This window comes from Macaca fascicularis, chromosome 11 (genome assembly GCF_037993035.2).
Source record: "Macaca fascicularis isolate 582-1 chromosome 11, T2T-MFA8v1.1".
NCBI lineage: Eukaryota > Metazoa > Chordata > Mammalia > Primates > Cercopithecidae > Macaca > Macaca fascicularis.
Genome location: NC_088385.1, coordinates 123,492,616 through 123,500,793, shown reverse-complemented (window position 1 = coordinate 123,500,793; position 8,178 = coordinate 123,492,616). Strand labels below are relative to the sequence as shown.

Genomic DNA, 8,178 nt, shown 5'->3' with positions numbered 1-8,178 from the left:
CAGGGGTTGTCGGGAAGGAGGGGATGGGGTGTGACTGCTTAAAGGTTATGGAGTTTCATATTGACGTAATGAAAATGTCTTAGAGTTAGATAAAGGTGATGGTCACCCAACACTATAAAGTACTAAACGCCACTGAATTCACTTTATTTTTACTTTTTTCTTCAGATGAACATCATGATCTAAGAATTCACTTTAAAATGGTTAATTTTATGGTACGTCAACTTCACCTCAATAATTTAAAAAATTAAGTTTGAAAAGGGAAGTGAATTTGTTTAAAGAAAAATATGAAGTAAATAATAGCACAGAGGGAGCGCGGGTATGGCAAAAGCCACGAAGGTGATACTTAGAAAATACGGCACCATATTATCCACTCAGCGCGCAAGACAACTCTTTAAGAGCCAAGTCAGCGTCTTGCTGTCCTTTGTTGGTTTTTTTTTTCCCCCTTCAGCCAGCTCAGTGCTTAAGAAAAACTTGTTGAGTTCAGCTCAGCCCGGCTCAGCCTGGCTTAGTTAATTGAGTTAAGGCGAGCTGAGTCGAACTGAATGCACCAGCTGGCTGGCCTGGAGGAGATCCAAGTTGAAGATGTTAAGAATCACACTAATTCAATAAACGGCTGCGAGGTAGTCTAAGTAATGAGACTGTGTGCTTTTCCTTACCCGACTTACCTGTGTTCAGTTGGCATCTTAGGAGCCATGTCCACTTGGTAATATGATAGTTTTCCCCCCGTAATCCCCTGTGTGCGTTTGCTGAAAATGCCAGGCAAGAGGGGGAAGTCAAAGAAAAATGCAGGCTCAGCTGGAAGCCCCGGGGAAGTGGAAGGAAGGGCCTGAAGGAAGCAGAGGACTTTCTGTCTGTCTGTGCATAGGTGCTGGCAACAACCTACATCTTCCTTGTCCAAAGCTCTCCTGGTGCATCTAAGCGTAGCAACGTACTGTGGCATCTAGCTCATGCTCTTGACTCTGACTGCCTGGGTTTGAACCTGGCTGATGGACCTCAGACAAATTCATTCACCTTTCTGCGCCTTCATTTTTTTGCAGCTATAAAATGAAAACAATACTGCTACCTATGGTATCGGGTTGTTGGGAAGATTCAATGAAACGATACAGTTCCAGGAATGCTGGAAGTGCTCAGAAATGTTAGCTATGAGGATTAGCACTGATCAGTGCAGCAGAAAGCTGTGTTTGAAATGCATGGCAGGGCCTGGTACACAGACACTAGCTTTCCAGACACTCAGAGGACAGAACAGTGGTTTGTAAACATCCTCCTAAACGGAAGCACATGGCTTGCTCATGTAAGTTCTCCTGGAACGGTGATGTAAGTTCCCAGGACTAGGAGGGAGTAACAGGAATCGGGCTGTTTTTCTCCATTCTGGCAGGATCCTACCTACAGGGAGTCCCCAGAGGCTGCCTGCCCTGGGGGTAGGGAACCCGGAGACTAGAAAAAAACTGTGCAAAGGTATCCTTTTCCTTCTCTTCTATGGGAAGCTGCTCCACTTACATGTTAAGGTCTGCATCCTTGGCCAATAAATCAGAAGCCCACAAATCTTGACCCCATCTGCAAGGCTGCGAGTGCAAAGGGCAAGAGATGGGAATTGGGAGGTGTGGTTTCTCAGATGCTCTTGGCACTCATTTGACGCATTGTCAGTTTCCTGCCTCTTTCTGAGCTATTGTTCCTTCATTTAGGGTAAGTAGACATAGATTCCAGAAAAACTGCTGATTTGCAAGTTTAAAAAATCTGGGGTGTCCTTTGTTTAAATAAAAGTGTACAAGGAAACTGAATCTACAGAGAGACACAAGAATTGCCGGGTGGTTGAAATAGAGGAGAGGAATCCCATAGCCACAGGTCACCCAGCCACCTGCTCTCTTCCACTGGCTTCCTCCCTCCCGCACATTTTGAAAATGATCGACAAGACTGAATCCCTGCAGCAGGGGCAGGGCTGGAGGCACAGGGCAGGATAAAGCACGGAGGAGGGAGGTGGTCCCAGTGGTGGCCTCCAGCAGCACGAAGATGCAGAGGAGAGCTGCTGTACAGGTCTGCCTGCCCATTAGTGACAGTGTGACACAGGAGTTTAGAACATCGGGTCTTTTTGTCGATTCCTCCTTCTTCCGGTAAGAGCACCCCAGTTTTCTTTGAGGGAACCACTCACTCTTACTCTGTCCAGGTGGTCTGGCCGGGCTTCAGCAGTGACTGGAACCTGGGCACTTAGGTAAGTCCATCCCTGTTGCCAGAGTCGCTGGTTCAGCAATGGGCAGCTGAACCTATCAGAGTACACTAAATCTAACCCTAGGACTTTTACAGAGGCAACCAGGAAAAAGGCTGGATTGGACTCTGGAAAGACGTAAAACAGGTGAAGCAAGCCAATCTAAACATGAAACCAATACAGGGAAAAGCAAAACCAAAAAGCTAGAGAGAGGGAAATTCCTAAAGACTTAATTGAGGGCCTGGATCCAGCCATGCCTGAAGCTTATCCAGCCCTGGCTTCTCAAATAATACAACATACATTTTCCACCTGGCTTAAGTTCATCTAAGTCAGGATTTTGTCACTTTGCAACCGAAACCTCATGACCAATACACACGGGCAGTTTATTTAACCTCTTTCAGTTTCCATTTTCTCATTTACCAAGTGTCTCTAAAAATCTATATAAACCTTACCTTTAAGCAGATCTGTACATCTACGCACATATATCACAGCAGCAATAAGATATTATCAATAGTGGAAAGTATTTTGCATATGTGTTAGTGTTAAAGAAGGCAAAACAAGGATTGGTTAATATCAGTTCACTTTCTTTTCTAAATGAGAGTGGAGGGGGAGTAAAAGTTAAATAAATATCCATTACCAATGGGAATGGAGAAAACAGGAGGAGGCCACATGCTGACCAGAAAATGGGGAGGGGTCTGATGGAGGCTGAGGTTCCCACAGTTCCGATATGGAGGCTGAGCCCGAGGGAAACCCCTCAGCCCCTATCAGCCCCAGGTTCTCGAGGCCAGGGGAAACCAGAGGGACAATTGAGATAGAACTGTCTTAGAAGCAGAAGGTTCAGAGGCCCAGACCCTATAAATGTGGGTCATGCCCCAAACAAGCCATTGCAGCTCATGGCCAACTTGATGCATGCGACCAGATCTTCCCTGGACAGACAAACTAGGCTTTTGTGGCCGAGAGAGCTGTTCCCAGGGATTGCCATCTTGGAAGGCCATTGTGGTCTGCTCAGGAACCCTTGAAATTGAAAGCCCTGCGCTCTCCTTGTCACAGCCTTCGCACATAAATACCACCAGGGGGGATTTCCCATGGAATTTTTTGCAACCACTCAAATGTTTCGTTTCCCATTGTTTGCCAGTCCCTCTCGGAGCCTCAACTGTCAAAGCAGCAGCAAACACAGGCTGCTTTTCCCCCAGGATCCCATGGCGCTCGCTCTTGCGTCCCCTCCATGTTGGCGTTGGCAGGATATCATCAGCTCGGGCCCGGGAATAAGGTCTGTTAGTCAACTAGTGAAGCAAGTCAGCAAAGGGAATACCCGGCCCTGCCCAGCCCATGCTTGCTGGGGAGGCATAGCTCTGTGCTGTCACCCTCGTTATTATCATCATGGTGACGAATAATTACACATATACAAAGAAATCCCTTCCACATATCTGAAGCAATTGACCAAAAAATACACAATGCAGCATTAATATTTCACTTTTAGAATATGAACTTGGCTGGGTGCAGTGGCTCACCTGGGTGCAGTGATCAAATGCCTGTAATCTCAGCACTTTGGGAGGCTGAAGTGGGTGGATCACTTGAGGCCAGGAGTTCGAGACCAGCCTGGCCAACATGGCGAAACCCCGTCCCTACTAAAAATACAAAAATTAGCCCGGGTGTGCTGGCACTCGCCCAGCTACTCAGGACGCTGAGGCATGTGTGAGAACTGCTTGAACCCCAGAGGCAGAGGTTGCAGTGAGCTGAGATCACACCACTGCACTCCAGCCTGGGTGACAGAATGATACTCTGTCTCAAAAAAGATATATAAACTTGAATCACTTTTTTTATTGACCCCAGGTGCTTTAATGGAATTCTAAGTTGTAGTCCATACATCAGTGCTGAGAAAAGATGATCTCTGTCAACTGATTGACTGATTAAAAAGCACTTGTTTTGAGGTTGGTACTGCGCTGTGCATTTTGGGGACCCAAATATGAAAAAGGCATAGCCGCCTGTGCATAGGAGCCGATGGTCTAGAGAGAGGCAGAGATTACAAACCAACAAGGGATGTCAGAGTGACTGGGAGTTTATTGGGGGATGTTGATCTGAGGGATGAATAGGAGTCTCCAGGCAGGCACATGGGTGGCCCATCACCAGTTCATGCGATCTGAGTACATGTAGGATGAATGACCCCAGGCAAGGTTGGGTGCATGTGGCACAGTCTGACTCTGGGGGATGAGGAATAGTAAGATATCCTTTAAATATCCATTCACTAGGGCCTACCCACTGCACCACAGAGATTGCCCTAGTACGGAGTTTGACCATGTAGTCATTCATTCATTCATCCATTAAAGCCACAAATATTTACTGAGCACTTACGATGTGCCAAGGAAGGCTAGGTGCTGGGGAGGCAGAGGTGATCAAGATCAATCTGGTATCTTTCCTTTTGGAGCTTCCATACTGGCGGAGCAGAGGGCCATTAAACAAATATGCATGTCAAACAATAAAGAAATATATAGTACAGGCTGGGCACGGTGGTTCAAGTCTGTAATTCCAGTACTTTGGGAGGCCAAGGCGGGTGGATCAGTTGAGGTCAAGAGTTCGAGATCAGCCTGGCCAACACGGTGAAACCCTGTCTTTACTAAAAATACAAAAATTAGCCAGGCATGGTAGTGTGCACCTGTAATCCCAGCTACTTGAGAGGCCAAGGTAGGAGAATTGCTTGAACTCAGGAGGTGGAGGTTGCAGTGAGCCAAGATCGTGCCACTGCACTCCAGCCTGGGCAATAGAGCAAGACTCCATCTCAAAAAAAAAAAAAAAGTCACTATACAATACAATAAAAGACAACCTAATACACACAAAAGCATCTGCCTGCCCCTCAGTTTCTGAGCTCCCACTTGACACCAAGTGTTGTGGGGGTACAAATTTGGGTCAACATTTTGTGTAGCAGAACTCTGGGTGAAAACAGGATGCCACTCAGCAGTGACAGCCTCACTTTCCCGTTCACTTGGCTTTTTTTTTTTTTTTTTTTCTTCATCTCTGGACACCTTGGATCCTGCCGGCAAGCCTAGGGAGGCAGTTTAGGAGTTATTTTCTTTACTTCTCAGGGGAAGAATCCAAGGCTTAGAGAGGAGGAGGGATTGACCAGCCTGAGGTCACACAGCTAGAAAGGCCAAGATTGCTATGCCGTTTTTTACAAAGAAAGAACAGTGGAGCAAGGTGGCCATTTTATTTGTTCAAAGCCACTCTACCTGCTGGTACAGAGTACATAGAAGTACAAAATTCCACCAGGAAGGGAAACAAAACAGTTTTGAGACAGCCATGTCTCAGAGGTGAAGATTGGGGGAGATTTTAATATACAGTGTGAATTCCAATTCACAACTCTTTCAACGGGACCTCTTTCCGAAGTCCCGGGAACCAACATTCATCAACGCGTCTGACATCCCAGAGATCACAATACTCCTGCCAAGGGCTGTTAAAACTCCCATTTCCCAGATGAAGAGATTGAGTCCCTGCTGCACGCAATTCGACAGTAGCAGAACCAAAATTGGAACTCTGATCCACCTCGATTCTGGGACCTGTGGAGCTCCTGGTACCTAGAGCTGGCTCCCGGCAGGGGCCTTGGAGTCTGGGTAGCTGGATGCTGGGAGAGGCTACGGAGGTAAGGGCCCAGGGGCTGAGGTTGTAGCGGCTGGCCCAGGAATACGGCCCTTGCACGCCCACTTTTTAACACGGTGCCATCCCTGACAGACACCCTTGTCCTTTTCCTGTGCTGCCCTTCGTAACACAATAAATGAAGCCTTAGAGTAACGTGACCTGAGCCAGGCAGTAAATGATAGCACTGTCAGTTGTACACGACTGTTGGAACAAACACAGACTGTAATCATCGTGCTGTACGGGGAGAAAGACATTTGGCAAATGAGATTCCATTTTCACATTGGTTTGTGCTGAGCATATAAATTTCCTGCGGGCCGGCCAGCGTTGGGGATGTGTAATTGATTGCCTGCATTATAATAAACAAGCTGTGACAGGTGATCATTCATCATATTCCACTGAACGTTCCAGCACACCAGAAAACGGAGGAAGAGAGGGAACGCGCGAACGAGGGGAGAGGAGAGGAGGAACCTGGGGGAGGGGAGGGGGTCGGAAAGACCGAGTATTCCCGACAGACAGAAAAACCAGGGGAGGGGCGGGGGAGAGAATCCGCTGAGCGGCCTGGGGAAAGTGAAAGCAATTACTATAATTCTTTTGATTATCTAATTTGTTCATTCTGGCCTTCGTTATATGACCCTCCCCCCCTCACCCCACTCCAACATAGAAGGTCCCCCACGGGGACTTGGGAAGGCACAGAGAATGCTCCCTCCACGATCGAGGGGAGGAAGGGGGGAGGCAGGTGGGGGAGGGGCCGCGTCCAGTTGTAACCGGAGTAGATACATTCGGGAAAACCTGGGGGGAGGAGGAGGAGGACGAGGAGGGGAGGTGTGTGTGCAGGACTTAGCTTTGCTCTTGCACTGAGATGCCTCCAGTCGGATGGATAGGAACCAGCCTCTTTAAATACATTTTTTAAAAGGGTGTCTGAAAAACAAGTGAAAAGTTCCTTTTATTGGAGAAAAAGGACAGCATCCAAGTTGGCATCAGATGTGGTTCCACAAGCCTGTCATATGGTGCTCTCATTCCTCCCCCGCGCTCCCCCCGCCCCGCCCCAGCTCCCACCTCCCCACCCCCACCGCAGCCCCAGCCTCTCTGTCTCTCTCTCTCTGTGCCCTTGGCCCGGGGCTGGGGGTCGAACAGGAGCTGCTGGGAAAGCACCCTCCTTTCCAGGAGCTCCCACCTAGACAGACACAAGGCGGAGGTACACTGGCATATGAAGGACAGAAAGACAAACGCAGAGCTCTCGAGCCAGCACACGCATTAAATAAGTACTTACATTATGCAAAAGCCAAGGGCCTCAACAAGGGGGTGAATGAAGAAGGGGGACAAGGAGGGCTGCATCTCAGACTAGTTTCCCAGTTCTCACCCTGCCAATTTCCAGCCCCCGCCTCCCTACCCCGCAAGCGTCCTCCCATTCCCTCCCTGGTACCAAGCGCTTAGCGCAGGTGGGAGCCTCGGACCCAGAAGCTGGGAGATGAGGGGGCGTGGCCTGCGCTAACATCGGGGGCGGGAACTGGGTGGAGCTTAGTCGGGGCGGGACCCACGCGGGAGTGGGCGGGGCGAGCACAGAAGAAAGAGCCTTAGGGGCTACTTTGCTACTCGTCGCACGCTGCTTCCCAGAGTCTTCTATTTCATCGCAGCCTTAACAACTGGAATCTGTCGCCTTCGAGATGCTCCTAAAGTCACTGCTTTGGGAGAATCTGTTCAAGGGATTCAAGGGACCTGCTTTCCAAAAGCAATGACATCAGCCCAGCAACGTGATCTGTGTTGTCCTTGAAGAATTGACAGCTCGCTTGGGTCTCCCAAGAACCCTAGGAGGTAGCCAGGGCAGGTGCTGTTGTCCCGTCTCACAACGACCTATGACGTGCCTGTTGGGGCCTTGATTTTACAGGGGAAGGAACTGAGGCACAAAGAAACGAAGTTACTCTCTCGGGATCTGGCAATGAAAAAGTCAAAATTTGAAGCCAGGGGTCTTCTGATCTGTCCTTCGACATCCCTATGAGAACATATACTTTCTCCCTCCAACACTCCCCTCCCATCCATAAGTGCATACAAGTGCTGAATAGGAGGGGCAGAGTTGAGTCTATATTGAATAATTGTGCATCCAGATCCTCACTAAGCCCTCTTGGTTTTGCCTGACACACGTGGCTTACTTTGTGCCCCCTGGTCCAGGCCACCTGCATCTCCCTCCTGGACCACTGTGCCCGCCTCATCACTGGCCTTCCTCTTAATGCCGTTCCCACTCCCGTCCACTCCCCACCAGCAAACATGATGATGATGGTCACCATCCATATCCTGCATCAACTGTCTCTCTAGTGCCTTTTTTTTTTTTTTTTTTAAGACGTGGTCTCTCT

General features: G+C 48.8%; 1 long non-coding RNA gene across 2 annotated transcripts; it reads right to left on the bottom strand.

Moving 5' to 3' along the window:
* Nucleotides 1–1,710: 1,710 nt before the first annotated feature.
* On the bottom strand, nucleotides 1,711–7,262 carry LOC135966337 (uncharacterized). 2 transcript variants are annotated; one of them, XR_012419780.1, is made up of 3 exons: nucleotides 7,101–7,262; nucleotides 4,553–6,748; nucleotides 1,711–4,401 (listed from the first exon to the last, which is right to left on the bottom strand). It is a non-coding gene; the product is annotated as an uncharacterized lncRNA (long non-coding RNA). The 2 variants fall into 2 exon arrangements; XR_010579605.2 differs by having other exon boundaries at nucleotides 1,711–6,748.
* Between the last annotated feature and the right edge of the window lie 916 nt (nucleotides 7,263–8,178).